This window comes from Mus caroli, unplaced genomic scaffold (assembly GCF_978045245.1).
Source record: "Mus caroli unplaced genomic scaffold, Mus_caroli_1 scaffold_1, whole genome shotgun sequence".
NCBI lineage: Eukaryota > Metazoa > Chordata > Mammalia > Rodentia > Muridae > Mus > Mus caroli.
In genome coordinates this window covers 109,186,933-109,210,245 of record NW_028227256.1, presented here as the reverse complement: position 1 = coordinate 109,210,245, position 23,313 = coordinate 109,186,933, and the positions used below count along the sequence as shown (strand labels likewise).

Below are 23,313 nucleotides of genomic sequence, written 5' to 3'. Positions count from 1 at the left end.
CTTTTCATTTTTTTTAAATGTTAGTTATATGTCCTCCATGCTGATTTCCCACTCCCCCATCATTTAACCTTTTTTTTTTTTTTTTTTAATGATTCTCCTTTCCTCCTTTATATCATTGTGTTCTATTTTCTCTGACTTAACCTTTTCCTCCATTGTTCCTTACTTACTTTCTGGATGCTAAGTCTATTCCAAGTGAAACACATTTATCTAGAGTTTTGAATAAATGACTTAATGTTGATTCCTAGAGCCAGAATCCCACTTAGTACCTTGAACAGTCAGCTGAATGTATTTAAGGAGCAAATCCAAGATCTTCTACAGCATACCAACTCTATTCACTTTTATTTGATCTGTGCAGTTTATTTAAGGAAATATTATAGTACAATGTTGAAAAATCATCAAACCATAGCAAGTAGTTTTACCTCCATTCTTCCTCAGATGCAAAGGAAAGAGAAGAAGATGCTCTTTCATAAATTGGATTTTTTTTTTGTGGTGGGGACATGACCACCTCTCTCTCTCTCTCTCTCTCTCTCTCTCTCTCTCTCTCTCTCCCTCCCTCCCTCCCTTACCCCCTCTCTCTTCCTTCCTTCCTTTCTTTCTTTCTTTCTTTCTTTCTTTCTTTCTTTCTTTCTTTCTTTCTTTCTTCCTTCCTTCCTTCCTTCCTTCCTTCCTTCCTTCCTTCCTTTCTTTCTTTCTTTCTTTCTTTCTTTCTTTCTTTCTTTCTTTCTTTCTTTCTTTCTTTCTTTCTTTCTTTCTCTTCACTGTGGCACTTTAGGACATGACCTGCTGGTGGTGCCGTTAGGAGCTCTGTCTGTAATTCCTGAAATTAAGCTGTGTATATCTTTTCAGTTGTGAGTCCAGAGAAACGTGCAGTTTTCTAGGGATGAGGATGGAATACCAAAGTTGAATTTATGAAGGAGAGCAAGAAAGAGGGAGAATGAGAGCGATTTTATTTCAATATCTCCTGTCTTTCTGGGGTAAAAATAACCTCAGGCTTCCAATGTCAGTTTTGAAAAGATTACTGATTTTTTAAGAATTGCAAATTCTTTTCAAATGTCTAAGGTGGAGGAATGAAAGTGTTGAACTTTGGGAGAGGAGTTGTTTGGCTTTGTGTTTGAGTATTCCAACAATAAAGACTATTGTAAGTTGTCTCCTGAGAGGCTCTGCCAGTGCCTGATAAATACAGAGATGGATGCTCTCAGCCAAATATTGGAGTGAGCACAAGGTCTCCAATGGAGGAGCTAGAGAAAGGACTCAAGAAGTTGAGGAGATTTGCAGCTCCATAGGAGAAACAATATGAACTAACCCTTACCCCCAGAGCTCCCAGGGAATAAACCACCAACCAAAGAGTGCACGTGGAGGGACCCGTGGCTCCAGCCGCATATGTAGCAGAGTATGGCCTTTTTGAACATCAATGAGAGGAGAGGCCCTTGGTCCTGAGAAGGCTTGATGTCCCAGTGTAGGGGAATGCCAGGACAAGGAAGCAGGAGTGGGTGAGTTGGTGAGCCGGGGGTTAGGGGGATAGGATAGGGGGTTTCGAAGGGGAAACCAGGATAGGGGATAACATTTGAAATGTAAATAAAGAAAATACCTAACTAAAAATAAATAAATAATTAATTAAAACTAGTGTAATAACAATTGAGTCTCAGATTGTATACCACAGAGGCCTCTTTTGCCAGCCAGCAATGTACCACCAAGGATATGCCACCCCTAACTCTGGAGGAGAGTGGGGCCTTGGTTGCCTTACTCTCTGTGCTAGGGCCCCTGTGCACTGAGCCTACTGAATGCCAGCAGCTCTCATTCAGCTTGTCTGGTCAGGAGTAGGATGGATGCAGGGCGTGCTAGAGGGGCGTGGCGGAGGCGACGAGTGGGGGCGGAGCAACTGTGGAAGAAGGAAGCTGGTACCGCTTTTGAGGGAGCGAGGGATGCAGCGTGGTGCTGCTCTGAGGTGTGCTGCTCAGAGGCCACCTGACTGCCTACCTTCCCTGGTATTCCCCCCGGCCGCGGCAAGAGCACTGAGTGGCGGCGACGCCGGCAAGGCTCAGGTATGGTGTCTAGAGGCAGTGCAGGTTTGCGACCCCCGGGCTGGCGGGTCGCGGAGTAGGACTGAGCCTGGAGGCTTCGGTCCGCCGCTCTTGCACCTCAGACTGCTGAATTATGGAACCCTTGACCTCCGGTTCCCCCTCCACTGCGGTGTGGCCACCTTGGCTCTTCCACCTGCACTCGGTCCTTTGCCTATCTGTGCAACCACAGCCTTGCCTCTGCCTCCCTCCTTCGCGGGATTAGCGCCCTCACTGGTATCCTTATTTTGTTTGCTGTTCCCCACTTAACATTCAGAATGATGGTTTGAAAAAGAACTTGGTGGGTAGGGGAGCAGGGTGGGGGGAGGGTATAGGGGACTTTTGGTATAGCATTTGAAATGTAAATGAAGAAAATATCTAATAAAAAATTGAAAAAAAAAGAAAGAAAGAAAAGAAACAGAACTTGGATTTAACTGTTTATGCTCAAAATCCTCCAAAAAGCTCTGGGTTACATACAAAATTGAATCTAAACTTCTTTCTACCATCAGGGCAGCTGTCAACTTAACCTTAGCCTTAGCCCATGACTCTCACTATTGGGCTTCAGGTTGCTACCCAGGCACATATACTGGTGACCTCTTCTGGCTGTTGGTAGTTGTTCTTGTCTTCTATTGCTGTTCTTTACTTGAGAGAACTTCTCCTGGTTCCTAAAATAGAAGCAAGTCTCCCTCTTTTTGTCATTTGACACTTTTGTTTGGTATTAAATTAACTATTTTTTTTTAAATTTGTATTTATTATAAGATTATCCCATTAGACTTTTTGGTTCTCTCTTCCTAACTACAGCATAGAGATCACTTTAGATTTAGTCACAATTTTATCCTTAGTAGTTAGAACTGTGCCTGGTACCTAATAGGTTCTTTGTAAAAGTAAATGCTGTAGTTGATTTGAACATTTGACATCTTCAGTCCAGATTTACTCCCATTTACTGACTGCATGACCCTGAACCAGTTAATGACTTCTGGTGCTTCATTTTATTCAGCTGTATATGATGACTATAGTATTACCTGCTTCATAGCATTACAGTGAGTAATTGAGTTAATACATGTTAACGAACATAGGTCTGAGTTTCCCATGCTTTGTGTAGAGGCCAGAGGTCTATGTCCAATGTCTTCTAGTTGCTCTCTACCTTAATTTTTAAGTCAAAATTTCTCACTGAACCTGGAGCTTGCCATTTTGGCTAGACTGGCTGACTCCTAGGATCTGTGTCTTGTGAGACAAAGTGTTGGAGTTAGAGAGAAATGTGCAGCACTGCACCAGATTTCATGTGGATACGGATCTGAACTTAGGTCCTCATGCTTGCAGAGCAGGTGCTTCATTTATTGAGCATCTTTCTAACCCTTAAAAAACAAACAGACATGCCAAAGTCACTGCCTTCTTCCTTTTCTTCTTCTTTTTCTTCTTCTTTTTCTTCTTCTTTTTCTTCTTCTTTTTCTTCTTCTTTTTCTTCTTCTTTTTCTTCTTCTTCTTCTTCTTCTTCTTCTTCTTCTTCTTCTTCTTCTTCTTCTTCTTCTTCTTCTTCTTCTTCTTCTTCTTCTTCTCCTCCTCCTCCTCCTCCTCCTCCCCCTCCCCCTCCCCCTTCCCCTTCTCCTTCTTTCTTCCTCCTCCTCCTCCTCCTCCTCCTCCTCCTCCTTCTCCTCCTTCTTTTTGCAGGTTTTTTCTGTGAAGCCCTGGCTTTTCAGGAGTAGCCTATAGATCACGCCATTTTTCAAAGTCAAGTGATCTGCCTACCTAACTCTGTCTCCAGAGTGCTGGGATTAAAGGTGTGTTACCATTGCCTGTCTTCTGACAACATTTTTTATGGTTGTCACAAGATAAAAGGAAATTCATTTTTATATTTGGTTTTTTGAGTGAAATTTTGTTGCCTACCAAAATTTATTTGACTTTCTAACTAGTTTCTTTGTGTGTTTAGAATAAAATAAAAATAAACTGCTGAGAATGAGAAAGCCACCAGAGTGGCTTTCCTAGGTTTTGCTTTGATGTTCTACTGGAAATATGATTGTGGTGATGATAGAACTTACTGGGCTTCTTGTTTGAATATAGGAAAACTGGAACATCTCAGGGAAGTCTGTTTTTTGAAGTGTTCAGGAAGGAGGGATGTCTTATTATCTTTGGTGTGATATTTTCTACCATTTTGTACAAGGAGATTTTCCTACATGTTGTATTTTGGTTCTCAACTTGTACCATAAAGCAACCTAGTAATATTCTACATACTTACTTTTGCTCTCTCTCTCTTTTAATGTGTTGTTTTTTTTTCCTTTATCATTTATGAAAACTAAACCATATCTTTTTAATAATAAAAACTTTGAGGTAATGCATCAAATTATTCTTATAAGCTTATGAAACTGCCTATGGCAATTATATTTTTATAATACTAGATACTTTTACTTAACATTTGTCCTTGGCAAAATGGCTTTTTGTAAATTCTTTATATCTGTCTTAACTTTAAGTCATAGGATTCTAAGCCTTGTGCCTGACACTAAAAAATGAACAGGAAATACTGCTTGTTTTTTTTTTAACATTTGTTCCAAAATTTTAATAATAATTGGTAAATTACTACGTATGGACTATGTTGCAGGACTATTTGCTAAGTGGTTTCCCATTTAATATTCAAAAGCAGCATATAAATTTGGCATACTCAGCAAGAAACCGATTTGTAGAGATAATAGCACTTGGTTGGGTTACATGGCACAAAAGGAACCAGGATTTTTACTTACTTTCCTTTGATTCGTGACCCAGGTCCTAACTCTTTACATTTTAAAAGGACAAAGTTTTGGATTTTTGCCATATGTTTGTAAATGTATGTTCCTCCAAATTACTGGCAGTTTTACATTATTTATGCCTAAAAAGATGTTGTCTGATTCCTGGAAGCTATAGCCATCGGTGTTTGCAGGATGCTAGGATTTGGGCTCCAGGCCTCATGAACAGCAAGTTCTTCTAACCTGGGAACCATCTGTCTAGTCATAAGAACTGTACTTTTATAAAGAGTTTAATATATATTTAAACATGGACATTAAGGGAGGAGAAACAAACATGCAAGCATGATAGGCATGAGAGAAGGAGAGGTAGATGTGTTTTTAATAGCTGAGTAGTAGTCCATTGTGTAAATGTACCACCTTTTCTGTACCCATTCCTCTGTTGAAGGACATCTGGGTTCTTTCCAGCTTCTGGCTATTATAATTAAGGCTGCTATGAACATAGTGGAGTATGTGTCCTTGTTATATGTCAGAGAATCTTTTGGGTATCTGCCTGATAGTGGTACAACTGGGTCCTCGGGTAATATATGTCCAATTTTCTGAGGAACCGCCAGACTGATTTCCAGAGTGTTTGTACCAGATTGCAATCCCACCAGCAATGGAGGAGTGTTCCTCTTTCTCCACATCCTTGCCAACATCTGCTGTCACCTGAGTTTTTGATCTTAGCCATTCTGACTGGTGTGAGGTACAATCTCAGGGTTGTTTTGATTTGCATTTCCCTGATGACTAAGCAAGTTGAGTATTTCTTTAGGTGCTTATTGGCCATTTGATGTTCCTCAGTTGAGAATTCTTTGTTTAGATTTGTATCCCATTTTTAATAGGGTTACTTGATTCTCTGGAGTCTAACATGAGTTCTTTGTACATATTGGATATTGACCCTCTATCGGATATAGCGTTGTTAAAGATCTTTTCCCAATTTGTTGGTGGCCTTTTTGTCTTATTGACAGTGTCCTTTGCCTTACAGAAGCTTTGCAATTTTATGAGGTCTCATTTGTCAATTCTTGATCTTACAGCAAAAGCCTTTGCTGTTCTGATCAGGAATTTTTCCCCTGTGCCCATATCTTCAAGGCTCTTCCCCACTTTCTCCTCTATAAGTTTCAGTGTCTCTGATTTTATGTGGAGTTGCTTGATCCACTTGGACTTGAACTTTGTACAAAGAGATAAGAATGGGTCAAATTGTATTCTTCTACATGCTGACTGGCAGTTGAACCAGCACCACTTGTAAAAAATGCTGTCTTTTAGCCAGGCGTGGTGGCACACACCTTTGATCCCAGCACTTGGGAGGCAGAGGCAGGCAGATTTCTGAGTTCAAGGCCAGCCTGGTCTAAAAAGTGAGTTCCAGGACAGCCAGGGCTACAGAGAAACCCTGTCTTGAAAAACAACAACAAAAAAAAAAACAAAATAAACAAAAAAGCTGTCTTTTGTCAAGTCTACGTGATGTTGCTGTAATGTTTTGACTTCCTGCCATGCTCTTTTCCTCAGTAGAAGCATCATTATATATTCTCACCTATTGTCTTTTTTGGGAGATGTAAGCAAGAAGATCAGGAATTTTTGGCTATCTGGGTTACATAGTCTGACTCAAGAAAAACAAGGGCTGAGGATATAGCTTAGTGGTAGAGCACTTGCTTAGGATACACATGACTTTGAATTCAATAGTTAGACACTCGCCGACACCCTGAACCCTGGTAGCCATCCATCTGGGTGTGAGGAGACATCTCCTTGGGGATTTGTATGATTGGTAACCGAGAACATTTTTTCATGTGCTTATTGGCCTGTTCTTAATTAGATTATTTTTATCATTAATGATAAAATTAGTTTTAAGTTATATATATATATATACATATATATATATATCTTTATTTCTTATTGAATGTATGAGTTCGCATATTTTCTCCCATTTTGTAGGTTGTCTTTTCTCTACTGTTATTTGATACAGTTTTATCTTTAAAGATTTTTTTCTTATGTGTATGAGTGTTGTGGATTGGTTGTAATGCTATTTGTGTTAATTTGGCTCCCCAAATCACTCAGCGACTGCATAGTGCCTGTAAGAAGCTGAGGGTTACTACCTCCAGTTGGTTCTAATTGGTAAATAAAGTTGCTGGTGGCCAACGGCTGGGCAGGATGACAGAGGCAGGACTTTAGATTTCCCAGGCAAAGGAACCACAGGAGAAGAGGAATCACCATTGCCAGGGGAAGAGAAGGTCATGATCTGAGAATTGTAGGACAGAGAGACAGAGATTTGGCCAACATGTAAGAATTGGAGATTGTAGCGCATGAGGGCTTCAGGCCTGGGTCTGTGGCTGCCAGGATGGGATATAGGTTTTACTAAGTAATAATTCAGGAATATTGGAGGGGAGAATGTGTTAGTTGCAGGGAGGTTTGGATGTGCCCAGCCATTGCACTGTTTAAAGCATAATAAATAGAAGGCCCTCTCTCTCTCTCTCTCTCTCTCTCTCTCTCTCTCTCTGTGTGTGTGTGTGTGTGTGTGTGTGTGTGTGTGTTTCATTCATGAATCCAGATTATTCGATGTGCTGTTGCCACTGGCAAGGTGATTTGAGTAGTGATAATTATTAATTCAACATATGAGTATTTGGCTACATGTATGCATGTTTACAGCATGCTTGTAGAGGCCAGAAATTGTCAGATGTCCTGAAACTGGATTTATAGTTGGTTCCAAGTTGCCTTGTGAGTGCTGGATACTAAACCTTGGTCCTGTGCAAGAGAAGCAAATGTTCTTAAGAGCTGAACCATCCCTTCAGCTCCAGGTTTGTTGGTTTGTTTGTTTTTTGTTTTTTTTTTTCTCCCTAAAAGTTTAATTAAGAGTTTTAGTTAGCATACAAAATCATGAGTTTTATTGGAGAATTTTCATGCATACTTATCATTTGTTCATGTCACCCTCCAGCTCCTATTCCTTTGTTCCAGTTGATAGCTATCATGGACCCCTTTCTGCTTTCACAGTATTAAATCTGATAATTTACTCTTTTATTCTTGTGCTTTTCACATCATATCATATCAAGAAATCATTAACAAATCCACTGTCAAAATATTTACCTATTTTTTTCTTTTTAGAGTTCAAAAGTTTTGGTCTTATATTTAAGTCCATTTTACAATCTATTTTGAATTAATATTTATATTAGTGTAAGCTAATGGTCCAACCTCTTCCCATTTGATATCCCATTTTCACTAGCTTTCTTCATTAAAAAAAATAAAATGTCCCATTGATTTCTTCTGGAGAAACCCTTTTAAATACAGATGTCCCTAGATTCCACAATATCTGAAGTTCCTCAGTTGTAAGTAACTGCCTAAGTAGAAAACTGATGGCTAAGGTAAGGGAAAAAGGTACTGAGAGGAGAGATAGGTTTGGGCCCAAAACAAGCTTGTTTCACCTTATCCTAGAGTGGCCACAGGTTGCTTTCTCTGCATTTGTGTAACATTTTGAGTTATGTCATATGACTAAAATGTGCACATCAGTTAACTCATTGCATATTTATTTTAGCTAACAAATATTTCTTGTATCTATAAGTGAAGGTAAAGTAGCAGTTTATTATTTGGATATGACTATAGTAATGAGATTGATTAAAAGTCACTCAAAGGCAGTTGTGCTTACTTATTTTGGTTATTGGGTTTGAGATAGGGTCTGGCTATATATCTAGCTAGCCTCTGTTGGCTTGAACTCAGAATCCTCTTGCCTTAGCTTCCTGAGTGCTGTGATTGCAGGTATGACTTACTGTACCAGGATTGTTCTTCCTATATCTCCTCCCCTCCCTACCACCATTACTACTACTAGGTAGCACAAAATAGCCATAATCTTTGAGCTTCAGTCTTCTGAGTGTTGAAATTACAAGCGTGTACCATGAAGCTTCTCTTTCATTTACTAATAGTCCATTTATTTAGGAGTCACAAATGTCAGATTTATTAACGATGACTGTATATGGGAGAGTGTTGCCAGTGTGTGATTAACTGTTTATAAGTTATGGTATTAGTAATTGATCTTTACTAAATGGGGAAATACCTCTTTTGCACAAAACTGATTGTTCCTAATAAAGATTATTCCTTTCATAGATATTAAAATTAAGAATCAAATGTTGTGGTTAATTCCAGGACTCAGGCTGACTCAGGGGAATAGCTATGAATTTATCCCGTCCTGGAATATAGACAGCCTATGTCAGAAAATCAAAAAATAAGCAAAAATAAGTAAAACTTACCAAGAACCATGGGAAGCAGTCAAAAGGAAGTTTTGTTTTTTTTTTTGATTGGGTGTGAGCAGCCCCGCAAGAAGGACACATATTTAAGTAATCCTGTAAGTCAGGAATACACATTTCAAATCCATGCTGCTCTATCATTTCCCTTCCATTGACCACACCTGGCTAGCTGTTATGGAATATTGAATGGGACAGGGCATAGTTATATTTTATAGTCACTAATTTGGCCGGCCTTTAATATTTTCACCTGAATATTTCCCTATAGTTTTAGATTACAGATCCTTGCAGTGGTTGAGGCATTTCTGGCCCCTTTCATAGTCTCATGAAAATAACAAGTAAGAACTGAGGAATCTTAGACATATTTTTAGCTGATTAATTTAAGTCAATCTAGTCTGTTCCGAAATGTTTTATTTTTAAACCCTAGAGGAGACTCTTTATTCAGAACTTAAATCTAAAATTTAAATAAGAAAGAGAACTGCTAAAGATAGGTTTAAAGAATGGAACCCTCCTTGCTTGCTATTTTTACATCCAGTTCTCCTTACTCTGGCCACATCTCTACCTCATATTCCTATATATGGCCCCATATGGGAGTTTTCTGAGCACTATTCAGTCAGATTTTTTGTTAACAGGTGAAGAGATGTGAGCCTCACTGCTCTTAAACATACCCGGTATCATAACTAAGGTGGCAGTTCTTTAGCTGGGATTTGAGCTGAGATCTTTCATTACTAAATCCTTTCCATTATGTCTCTATGTAGTGGCTGGATGCTTGGTTTAGGTAACATTATGCTATGTATAGTTCTCAATGGGATTCTAGGTCTGTTCCAGTTCGATTTTCACTCTGTACTGGCAGGGTAGAATATGATGATAAACCACTAAAGTTCTTTGAGGACATACTCCAAATGATGGGCATAAGTGCATTTTAGATTTATGAGTTCATGCCTCATTCATTTTTAAACTTAAATCATTGACATCATCATTGATAGTTTCACTGTTAATGTTGCAGAATACACAGAAGTTGCAGGCTCTTTCATTTTGTGTATTGATTTTTATAAACCATTTCTCACTTTACCATACAATTAGCTTGGAAAACCCAATCACCTCAGAACAAGGTGATTTTTACTGACACGTCAAGCTTTATAACTGATGACTTCTCAATGCAGGGCCATTGCTTCCTAATGAATCTGCGTAGTAAAGAGGACACAGTGTAATTGCAAAGGTTGCTTGGAACAGAGGAAGAAAACAGCTCATTATTTTTTGGACTGTTCTGTTAGGTTATTTCTATCCTAATTCATTGCCCTTCTCACTTTAGATAATGTCTTATTTAAATAAACAGACAAGTCTCTTGGTATGGAGAAAACAGATAAGACTGCAGAGACATCGGTAAACTATTTCTTTTTTGGTGACCATTATGGATTAGCAAAAATGTATGCTTTTATATCATGACACATTATAGTTTATAAGAATAGAGTTTTATTTGGCTCCTTACTTGACACTATATTAGCAATCCTATAAATAATTTGTAGTTAATTCCCGTATACTACGTGGGTCTTGATGCTATCAGTGTGGTCCAAATGCTGATTTTGTCTGTGCTACTTTTAGGAGAAAATTTTGTGATCTACATGTTCAGAGTTTGATTCTGAATTTTCAGAATTTTTTTTCTGTTAACATTTTTTTGTTCTTAGTTTAATTATATGCATTTGTATGTGGCAGCTGCTTGGTGGAAGTGGTGGGTGTGCACACATGTGAATCAAGGTGCAGGCATCCAGAGAGTGTGTCTGAGCTCTTGGAGCTGGTGCTAGAGGTGGTTGTGAGTTGTTAGATGTGGTTGCTTTGGCCAAACTCTGGTCTTCTGCAAGATTAGTATGTTCTGTTATCCTCTGAAGCATCTCTCCAGTCCTGGAAAAGATGATGTTTTTGCTCATTTTGTTTGGCTTTTTTTGTTTTGTTGTGTTGTTTTTGGTTTTTGGTTTTTCTTGGAAACAGCTTCTCAATATGTAGCCCTGGTTTGCCTGAAACACTCTTGACTACCCAATCACATGTACAGTTTAGGGCAATTTAATATATTTCCATTATAATATTTTAGCATATGAAACACGATTCTTTTTAGCCTCAGTGAAATATGAATGTGTATATATAAATGTGCTGTACAGGTTTGTGTCAGCTCTACATAAGCTATAGTCATCATAAGGGGTGAAGGGACCTCAATTGAGAAAATTCCTCTGTATAAGTTCAGGCTGTAATCAAGCTTATGAGGTATGTTATTAGGGATTGATACAGAAGGGCCCATGCTGTTGTGGGTGTGGTCACCCCTGGACTGGTGGTCCTGGACTGTATTAGAAAGCAAGCTGAGGAAGCCAGTAAGCAACACCACTCATTAACCTCTTCATCAGCTCCTGCTTCTAGGTTGCTGCACTCTTTGAGTTCCTATCCCAACTCCGTTCAGTGACGGACTACAAAGTGGAAGTGTAAGGCAAATACACCCTTTTCTACACAACTTGCTTCTAGTCAGTGGTTCATCACAGTGATAATAACCCTAACTAGGGCAGTGAGTATCGACGCAAGTGTTGACAAATGTATACATATTGTTTGTTTCGATCACTTGCCTTGTATTTGACCTTATAGTAGAAGTTGTCAAGTGGCAGAGACACCTGTTGATAACTCTGTGCTTAAGGAGTCCCATTGCCCATGCTGCTGAAAATCTTCACCTTGAGTTCATTTGTTTAAGAAATTTGCTCTCCCTCCCATAAAAGAAACAATTTCTTATTCTGTAGCCTTTGTTGGCCTTGAACTTGAAACTCCTATGCAGCCCAAGCTTACCTTGAACTTTTGGCTCTCCTCCAGCTCAGAATCCTGAACAACAGGCGTGATCCACCGTATTTGAAATTTGTTTTAAGGCTAAAGACTTTTATAAGTTATCATTTTATAAGTTAACTTTTATGCTTTGTTTTATCTCCTTGAACATAGCATGATTATTGAAACGGCTAAAGTTCAATATCCACTAACTTTATTCTTTGGTTGTTCTCATTTGTATAGTTATTTCTTTGTGTCACAGTCATATATGCAAATTGGCTGCAAAGACAAGTAAACAAAAGTGCTGTCATAGTAGAATATAGTTGCTCTTGTCAGTTGCTTCTTGCCAGGTTTACTTTAGTCCACTTCACGGATAAACTAATATGAGATGTGGTTTAATTTCTGGAAAACTTGATTTGTTTACTTCTAGTTTGTTCTTATTTCTAAGATTCTAACCCGTAATATAGAGATAAAAATATTTGGAAAATTATTAGACTCCAGTTCTCATTATTTTAATAAGGTGTTTGTTAAAAACATGGCCCACTCTTCAGCCACTCCTCTGGAGGTGACCGATTATTCTCAGAGGGGAAAGAATCCCCTTTGTGGAGAAGTAGCAGATCTTTGTAAATTTGGTTCTCTTCTGATTGTTAACTAATTTCCACTACTTGGAAGGCACCTTTGCTTTTAACAATTTTATATAGAAAACATAGTTTTAGTTTCTTCTGGGGTTTGCTTGGTTTTGTGTTTTTCCTTCGGAATTGACACTAAATCCATAGCCTTTTGAATGACAGGCAAGTGCTGCACCTCTGATCCATACCAATACTCTTCACATCTATCTCAGTGTGATATCTGTCTACTCTCCTCATTATACCATCAGTAAGGACGTTCTCACTGGCTTTTCAGAGCAGAAACCTTAGTGAGTATAAGGTGCTCTTAAACGAGTAATCAAATAAATTACTATTTTTTTAATTTCTCACTTATTTTTCTTTTATTTACTCATTTTTTTTAAAACTAAGACTGTGTTTATGTAGTCTACCCTGGTCTTGAGCTCATTATGTAAATAGTGCTGGCCTTGAACTTCTGTTTCTTATTCTGCCTCCCAGACACTGAAATTATAGATGTGATACACCATACCTGGCTTTAAATTTGAAGATATATTTTATTATTTGTAGAGAAATGGCATGAGAAGACTGCTCCCTGTTTGCTAGCTTCCAGGAAACCTAAGTAAGCTCTCTGTCATTTTCAGCTGAGACCCAGGAAGCACACTTTCTCAAGCAGAGAATCCTAGTGTTCTGCCAAGTAAGCTGCAAACCTGAGGAAGGGACCTTCCTGTTCTTTTTTTCCAGGAGAAAGTAACTTTGTTTATAATTGTCTATAGTTAATAGACATCATAATGGGGAGCAATGCAGCAAGCAGCAGGCATGGCAGCTGGAGTAGAATGCAGAGAGCTCACATCTTCAGTCACAAAGCATGAAGCAGAGAGAGCAGACTGGATATAGCAACAATCTTTGAACTCTCAAAGCTTACCTCCTGGGACTTACTTCCTCCAGCAAAGCCATACCTTTTCATCCCTTCCAAAGAGCAAATATACAGCACACTAAGTCTCCAAATATCTAAGTCTGTGGGAACATTCTTACTCATATTACTGCATATAGTTATATTTAATGACTGTGACATACACTTTAGCAGAATTCTCTAGTCATTTGCTTTTAAAAGTAGGTGTATAGATTCAGAGTTTCTATGAATCAGTAATTTGGTAATAGGAATACCTTTGACTCTTAAGAGATGAAGTCTTTAAGACTGGCAAATAAGCTACTTAAGGAGAATTTAAAGGAAACACGGCAATTCTGGACCTGATAATGAATATACCATTGAACACCTTTGCATCTGCCTAGAGCAAATTAACAGCAAAATACTTCTCTCTCCACAGAATTAGTAATTTATTCTCAAGACCTTTTACATATGCCCCTAAAACATTTAATTTTTTCTCTCACTCCTAGGACTTAGCTGATAACTTCTGTGTATTTTTAACCATCTTTCATATATATAAAATGTCATTAATCCAAATGTCAGAAAGAGAAACCAAATCAAAGTTCATTTCAAAATCTAAGGGTCATGTGTGTAGATAAAATATGTTTAAGTGTTAATGATTCTCATAAATCTTAGCAAAGCTAATTTGACTGTGATAGTGTGTGTAAGGCTTCATATAATAATCTTTGATATAAACTTAAATAATTACAGGAAGCAATGTAAATATTACATTAATTTATGAAAGATAATACTGTGATAGCCTAACTTGTAGCTAGAAGAATTTGACTTCGTACCTCTTCTGATCTAACACTGACTTAAATAGCTTACTAGTAAGTCTTTAAGTCTTAAGCTTGAGACATGCCAGCATTTGGTAATCTTGGTGTTGAATGGTACAATTAAGTGTTGCCTTAAAAATGCCAGTATTTTCTATCCTCTGCCCCCCCCCCCCCCGCTTTCCTTCTCTGCCCTCATGGCTCTGCTCTTGTCTGCCTGCCTCTACCCAGTCTGCAGGTCCTCACCCCTCTCTCTTCTCCCAATAAACCTTATATCTGACCTCTTGTATATAGTAATTTCTCAAGAGCACACCTTGGCATGGGTCTGCAGTAATACCCCCTTGCTGTATTATATTTCAGCCTCATGTATTACATTTGTTATCATGATAATCAGCCCCTTATGATGTGTTCTTTTAATGAACTTCTTGGGGGGGGTAAATTTTGTATAGAAAATGTGCTATACTGTATGTGTTTTCTTTAATGGCTAGTATGACACAGTTGAAGAACCATTTTAGGTTAGATGATGAAGGGAATATTTTAATAGATTGTTTAACTAATTAGTGGTAACAAGTAACTAAGTGACTGTTAGTTGGATTTATAGATATTTTATGCAAAGTGAATGTTAAGTGTTGTTGTTCTGGAGGACATAGATTCTATCTCCATTGATCCCTTTCACCCATTTAAAAAGTTAAAAAGTGTTTAAATATGAGGCTTAAACTGTAGGGAGGATGTTCTCTGGACAGATTGCACTGATAAAGCAATCTGAAAATAATGCATTTGACAAAGTTTACTTGGAATTATTCTTTTTCATTAATTGGACATTTGAGTTTCAAATTTTCCATTTTCATTGATAAAATATCAATGAAGAGTACATTATGGTATAAAATTCACTTATTTTTTTGTCCCCATACAGAAGCTTCACCCACCATGAAGCAGTGTTGTGGAAGGAAGCAAGCTGAAATTGATGGCTGGGAAAATGGGTGTATTTTAATGAATAAAGATTTTTTTTTAATTATCTAAACATGTCTAGATAATTTTTGTTTTTTTTAGTCTATGATATGGCTTCAGGTATAACATGTGACTTTATACTCTCTGTGTTTTCACTGTTCATAAACTCTAATACTTAAAGTTTATTTTTCTGTTAAGAATTTTGTTCTGTGCTCCACTATGTTCATAGCAGCCTTATTTATAATAGCCAGAAGCTGGAAAGAACCCAGATGCCCCTCAGCAGAGGAATGGATACAGAAAATGTGGTACATTTACACAATGGAGTACTACTCAGCTATTAAAAAGAATGAATTTATGAAATTCCTAGCCAAATGGATGAACCTGGAGGGCATCATCCTGAGTGAGGTAACACAATCACAAAGGAACTCACACAATATGTACTCACTGATAAGTGGATATTAGCCCAAAACTTAGGATACCCAAGATATAAGATACAGTTTGCTAAACACATGAAACTCAAGAAGAATGAAGAGTGAAGTGTGGACACTATGCCCCTCCTTAGAATTGGGAACAGAACACCCATGGAAGGAGTTACAGAGGCAAAGTTTGGAGCTGTGACGAAAGGATGGACCATCTAGAGACTGCCATATCCAGAGATCCATCCCATGATCAGCATCCAAACGCTGACACCATTGCATTCACTAGCAAGATTTTGCTGAAAGGACCCAGATATAGCTGTCTCTTGTGAGACTATGCCGGGGCCTGGCAAACACAGAAGTGGATGCTCACAGTCAGCTAGTGAATGGATCTCAGGGCCCCCACTGGAGGAGTTGGAGAAAGTACCCAAGGAGCTGAAGGGATCCACAACCCTATGGGTGGAACAACATTATGAACTAACCAGTACCCTGGAGCTCTTGACTCTAGCTGCATATGTATCAAAAGATGGCCTAGTTGGCCATCACTGGAAAGAGAGGCCCATTGGACATGCAAACTTTATATGCCCCAGTACAGGGGAACGCCAGGGCCAAAAAAATGGGAATGGGTGGGTAGGGAAGTAGGGGAGAGGCTATGGGGGACTTTTGGGATAACATTGGAAATGTAATTGAGGAAAAGATGTAATAAAAAAAAAGATAAAAAAAAAAGAATTTTGTTCTGACAAAGTACAAAGTAAATATTATTGCACAGAACAATTTAATATATTTTAGTTTATCTCAGCATTGCTAGTAATCCTGAGAACTCTCAGCTCCTTCTCCAGCACCATACCTTCATGGATGCTGCTATTCTTTCTACCACGATGACAATGAACTAAACCTCTGAAACTGTAAGCCAGTCCAATGAAATATTTTCCTTATAAAAGTTGCCTTGGTCATGGTGTCTCTTAACTGCAATAAAACCTAAGTATGACACCTACTCACCCACATTTTTTGACCCAGTGACACTTCTATCAGTTTCTGTCCACCAAAATGCTTTATTTTATTTTCCTGTTTTTGATACCAGGTAACCTCTTTCTGTGTTTTTATTTACCCAATCTAGATTTTTTTCCCCTTTCTGATCATTTTAGCACTTGTCTTGGTTTATTGGGTATTTCTCCCCATTTTTTTTTAATTTTGAGTCTTCTTATGGTCATTTTTAATGTATGTTTGCCCCCACAGCAAATTGTTCTCAATATATTTTTCAGTATTACATTTTATTTGAACCTGTGCAGCTGGCTGATACATGTTTAGCATTTAAGATCTCTGTTTATATATTAGTGCTCCATTGCCTGGTTGTCTTCATCCTGGCTTAGGTGATTTCACATTATTTCTGGGGCCATGGCTCTTAATGGATGTGAATATTCACACTCTTTAGTCCTTAGTGCCATTCCTTGTTATAGAGACAAAAGGTAGAGGTACATTTTCATTATTGTGGCATTGTACTGTTGTTTCTGTGATGACTGAATCTCACTATTCAGGATAGATTTGGTTTGTTAAAATTAAGTACTAATCAATCAAAATATTTGCTTTTGAGGGAATTTGCTTAATGAGGGCAGATCATACTGTTTATAATTATAGGTTTTGCTGGTAAAGTGTTACTTCAGAGTGGATCCTGGAACAGCTTTTAAAGTAAGTCTGTAGAAAATGCAAAATGTTCTTCAGTGTACCTTGGCAAATTTAATTTCTTAGACTTTGGTCACATATACTCTGAGAATCTAAGAATGTTAAAAACAAAAACAAAATCACTGCTTTGTATAATCAATAGTTAAGAAACTCCTTTAATTCTCTATAGCACCTTACTCACATAGGTAGAAGTGAAGAAGAAAAAAGATTGCAGTAATTACTATTTTAATTTTTATTATTTGGTTTAATTATTTGGTATTTTTGGGTTTTTTTTTGGTTTGGTCTTTTTGAGACAGGGTTTCTCTGTATAGCCCTGGGTGTCCTGGAACTCACTTTGTAGACCAGGCTGGCCTCGAACTCAGAAATTGTCCTGCCTTTGCCTCCTGAGTGCTGGGATTAAAAGCGTGCACCACCACGCCTTGCTCGGTATCTTTGTTTTATTCTAGTGTTCGATTTAGGAAATTGTAGTCCTTTCTGATTTTTTTAATTAGTAGTAGCACAAAGAACTTTGGCTTTTGTGTTTTTGAGCCCTCTGGGTCTTTTGTCTGGGCTATAGCCTTCAGCATGAATATTGATCTTAGCCTTCAGTGTAAGCATTTGGAAGAGCTGGTTTGGCTGTCCTGTGCCATTTAGAAGTGTGTGTGTGGGGGGGGGGTGGGTTGTGTGTCAGAAATTAGAAAGCCTGCATGGGGAAGGTTGGCTAAGGGCCAGGATGCCTACATCAACGAGTTGTGTCTGTGAGAAAACTTTGTAAAGATAGTTGCTGTTTTTTCAGTTGCTCATCTTCAGTTGTTAAGGCGTGTTCTCAGGCTGCTTCTCAGTTAATTAATACTGCATACTTGATTCTTACATCGTACTATCTGAAATCATAGTAAGCCAGCTGGTTTGTGGTTGAATACAAGACTTCAATCCTATATGTTGTGGTATTGGGTTTAATGTGTTAGAAAATGGCTTATATAAAAAGCAAATGTAAAATCAGGAGCAGAGACTCAGGGAAAACTATTATTCATTTTATGAAAAGCAAATGTAATTCACATAATAAATAGATGACAACTCCTATGTTAGAGATGATAGGTTCTCATGAATCTTTTAGAGAAATTTATAGAACACCAGTGGGCATGCCTGTATGTGCTTTTAATTTTAGTACTTGATAAATGTCAATAGAAGGCCATTTAACTCTTGCCCACTTGCTTCTCTTGTCTCTCTTACTCTTGCTTCCAGCTTGCCTCCTCTCTCCACAGTCCCTTTCTGCCTCTCTCCACATGGTCATGTCCAGCCTATACTTCTCTACTCTCTCCTTTTCTCTGCCTCTTCTACTCTGCTAACTCCCCTCCCCATGCCGTAAATAAACTCTATTCCATGTTTAAAAAAAAAAAAAAAAAAGGAAGGCCATTGAAGTAGTAGGCAATTTAGACCCTATTTTTAAAAAAGATGAAAAACAAGAAAAGAAAGAAAATGTTCATGTCTTTAGTTTGAACAAGAATTATCCTTTGTTCAAATATAATGTTGATGGTTTAGCTTTCTTGTACTTAGGAGGGAAACAATAAGTAACAGAGTTTGTAATTTAAGCTTTCAAGTTTGATACATTAACTTAAATTCTTTTATTCTTTAGAAATCACATAATTAAGAAGATTGAGACAGAAAATGAAGGGAAGGCAAATGGACTGAGAATTTGGAATAAAGACAGTGCAAATGATGATTATAGTTTCGAGGACCTGGACATAACATTTTCAGGAAGAAACCACGGATTCATGAATTCCAGAGGCATCTTTGTCATTTTTCATGGACATACAACTCTAATGGTGCCTTAAAGACACAGGATTGCTTTATGCCTGTGGCCAACAGTGTTGCTAACAGGCTTTCTTTAGATTCTGCCCAGAAGGAGAAGAGAGGAGAGAAGAACAAGACAGAGGTCAGAGACAGAAAAGTGCTACAGTTGCAGCCCAACACCAGAAATGCAGAGGCTTTGGGGTATCCACACAGAACTAATTCTCTCTCACCATATTTGCACTGTAACACTAAAATCAATGGAGCTCAGCACATCACTGTTCAGGGGCCTTCAAGCACAAAACATAGTTCTGTTCTTACTCTTAGTGCCATCCAAACTATCAGACTGCAACTTCATTTCAGATTTCTATTCTCATTCAAGCCTGTGTCACATCTCAGCATGAAAGTATGAATTGGCCAAGTTTGCTAGTACCCTACAAAGTCAATGTAGTGGTATCTTTCAGGAATGGAAAGCAAAAAAAAAAAAAAATGAAAACAGGAAGGTCTTCCCTTTTTGTACCTGACATGGGTAAGTACTAAAATTGTTTTCTTCAAAACAGTTATATTTGATGATTTCATTCTGATGTTTTCATTGGTATTGTAATTACTACAGACTTCTTAATATTAAAAGTCTCTGGGAATGACTATGATTCATATTAAACTTAACTGTGGCTAACTCAAAATGACAGGTCATTTCAGTGCTGTGAATGCTGGGATTCCAAGCTTTCCTTCTTCATGGAGATTTTATAAATTGTTAAAGTTATGAACTGTATAAACATGACATTTTATATTCCTTGCCTAATCTCCTGAGAGAATGAAGTAGATTGGTAAGGGTAACTGAGAGTTATTAGAAGGTTTCTTCAATATGCATTCTTAAAAATTAAATATTGAAATAGAACTGTTGTAATTACAGTGGTAAACTTAGTGAGATTGTTTTAGCATCTACTTAGATTGTCTAATTTGTGTCTGTGGCTAACGTTTGTCATCCAAATCCAACAGGAAGCTGTTTTGTGATAGTTGTTACTTAAACCTGATTCTAGTTCAGTTGACAAAGGGTTTGATCTTTTTTTCTTTTGTGGCAAAAAAGAAAGGATCAAGATTGTATGATAGTAATCTTTATAGCTCTGGAAAGAGAGGCATAAAGAGAAAGATGCTAATGAGGTTTTAGAAAGTTGCAGGGTTTTTCTATGAGTGTATGTTGCTCTAAGGTTATTTGTTTGATACATTCCAATAGGCTTTAAGTCAGTATTTTTGGAATATTTCATAATAATGTCATAGGTTATTTATTTCTTGATCTTTATAATCTAGAGGACACTTAATTTTGAAAGCTTTAAAATACTATTATGAGTTAGGTCGATGAATGGGAATAAATTCATAAATTTTTATGTTGTAAGAAAGCATGTGTAGATATTTTATTTATACATTCGGTAACTCTTAAATATTTAATAGTATTTTAGGTTGTCTAACTTCTGTTTCATAGTACTTTGAACAATAGGAATGTGATTGGTGTGTGCCTTACATCTTCAAGGCCCTGAGTTTAATACCTTGTACTGCAAAAGAAAGAAAGATTGTAATTATTGAAATTTTCATAGAGAATGGCAAGAGTTTGATTTCGATAGTGTAGCCTGAATCTGAATTCTTCCTCTGCCACTTTCTGTGACAGGAACATTAATGGGTATTTGCCTTTCTTGCCTAAGTCCTCTCTGCAAGAGGAACAACAGGAACCAGTGATGTCCAGTTTATGTCTGCTTAAAAAGAGCATGGCGAAAGGTTCAGTGCCTTGCACCTAGTGAGACTAGACAATTGCCACACAGTTAGTACATAAAGAAGGTCAATTTTTAGGGACTAAGTTTGTTTTCTGTTTTTGTTTTTGCTTTTAAAAAAACTTACCCGGGCGTGGTGGCAGCCACCTTTAATCCCAGCACTCGGGAGGCAGAGGCAGGCGGATTTCTGAGTTCGAGGCCAGCCTGGTCTACAAAGTGATTTCCAGGACAGCCAGGGCTATACAGAGAAACCCTGTCTCGAAAAAAATCTAAAATAAATAAATAAATAAATAAATAAATAAATAAATAAATAAATAAAACTTATCATAAAGCTTATACGCAAGAATATTCTCTGAGATCAAAACTTCTCACAAGCTTAAAAAATTCTTAGATTTTTAGATTCTTAGATTTAGGACCTGCACTATTATATTTTGGAACACTAGGAGGAGTATTAGTAATAATATTATTATAAAATAATATCATAATAGTTGGAATATAATAATTCTTATAAAATAACTCTGGTTATTCTAAGTCATTAATTGTCCTTATGAGATAATATTTGCTCTCATCTCCATGCTGCAGAACTAATAACACCTAATAGTGAAAGAAAAATTCCCTTTGTATATAGATTTTTGGTTTTTTTTGTACTACTTTTTGAAATATGTCTAATTATAACAGTAAAATAATAGTTTAAGTGCTTGGAACATAAACTGATTAGTTAAATTCCAATTTGGGTATTCACCAGCTTTGGGACTTAAATTAGTAATCTATAAAAGATGGGGACGGTAGTACTTTTTCCCCATGTGAGAATTAATCTAACCCCCTGTAAACTTCTTGTGTTTTATTACTTACCGGGAACATTGGGTAGTAGTAGTAGCCATTGTAATTGTTGTTTCATTAAATAAAGTTTGTACAATTGTGCAGAATGGAGCTTATCAAAGCTAAATATGTAAAACTTCACATATCAAAATATTTATAAATAATCAGAAAGTAGAATAAAAAATAATACAATGGTATTGTTAGAAGTGATTTAAAATTCTATCAGATAACCAAAGAAACTAAAATTCATCTATCAAGGTGGCATACACTCCATAATATATTCTATATTATTTTAAGAGACCATTCTTCTTAAATGTGATTTCTACAATTAACTAAATCTGTTTTTATTGAGAATAATTAGTTTGGATTTGAATGTTCTTTTTTTCCTTTTAGGCAATATGTCAATATTGAGCACACCCAGACATCAGATCTCTGTACGGTATGTTGATATTGATAGCTTCTTTGTCCCAGGGGATATAAGCAATATAAGTAATTTAACAGATCTTGAAGGTCTATATTCTTGTTTGTTTTAAAAAAATTGATACATATTAATGTGTGTGTGTCTGTATGTGTGTGTGTGTGTGTGAATTGATAACAATGTATTCTTTGGAAAGAATTTTGATTTTCTCAGTCAAATCTATTCCTTTGTTCAAATTGGCTGGAGTCCTTTATCACAGGTGTAGGGAAATTAGGAAACTACTGCTTGATGTAAGTTGAAATACATAGGGAAGACTAGGATTGAGGACTCTGTTAATTTACATAGATGAAGACATCTGGATATTTTCTATATCTTCTTAATGTTTGTTACGGGGAAATTTCTGGCATCCTGTGTTTTTAGACTTTCTGTTCTGTTCAAATAACTCTCCTCCCTTAATGTAGGTAAATATACTAACTTTTGTGTTGTGATAAATTTGTATCATTGAGTTGAGTCATCTGGGCAGTCTTTTTTTTTTTTTTAATGAAATTTCAGGTTTATGTGTGTACCACTTAGTAGTATTAGAAGCATTTACTTAGGACTTTTCTTTACTACTTTTTTGACAAGATAGCATTTTCTTTTTAAAGTGAGCTTTTCTCTTATGTGAAAACCCTAGAAAATTCTACTTTCTTAACTGGGCTTTATTTTTGTCTTAGGTAGTTGTGACTCAGCTCAGAAAGGGATTTATTGAATTTGAATGAATTGATTTTAACCTAGGAACAACTCACCTTCTAGTATATTTTTCTTTTATCTAACTTATGTGGAGAGACAGGAAAACTTTGTGTGTTATGTGTTTCTTTGTTCTGTGTCGCCTGCCCTCTAAGCCTGTGTTATTTCACTTACAAATCAATTTTACATTATAGTTGTTTTGTAATTTAATACATAAAAGGAAACAATGTATTAAAGTAATGTTCTTAACCAAAGCAAAATCTGGGGGTCTGAAATTCACATTTGGCTAAATGTGAATTTGGTTAAAAATCAGATGTTCATTGCTAGGCATGAATCTCCAATTGGTTTCTAGTGCTATAAAAAAAATATGGAGGGTAAACACATTTATACCAGAATTACAAAAGTCTGTTTATAGTTTTTGTTTCATTGTCTCCTCCTACAGTCTGAACCTGGGATCTGAGTTGCCTGTTTTTCATTGTAAGAAATCAAACGCCATGGAAAACTGACTTTGCTGCTTTTAGATTGAGTCCATTTATCAGAAACGTTCCTGTAGTCATGCTTGGTGGCAGCATGCTTTTAATTCTAGGAGGTAAATCTCTGTGAGTTCCTGGCCAGACTAGTCTACAGAGAAAATTCCAGAGGACTCTGTCTTG

General features: G+C 37.1%; 1 long non-coding RNA gene across 1 annotated transcript; it reads left to right on the top strand.

Annotated features, from left to right (window-relative positions):
* The first annotated feature begins 1,954 nt into the window (after positions 1-1,954).
* Positions 1,955-21,956, top strand: LOC115031946 (uncharacterized). Its single transcript, XR_003837601.2, has 3 exons — positions 1,955-2,042; positions 18,780-19,463; positions 21,910-21,956. It is a non-coding gene; the product is annotated as an uncharacterized LOC115031946 (long non-coding RNA).
* The last annotated feature ends 1,357 nt before the right edge of the window (positions 21,957-23,313 follow it).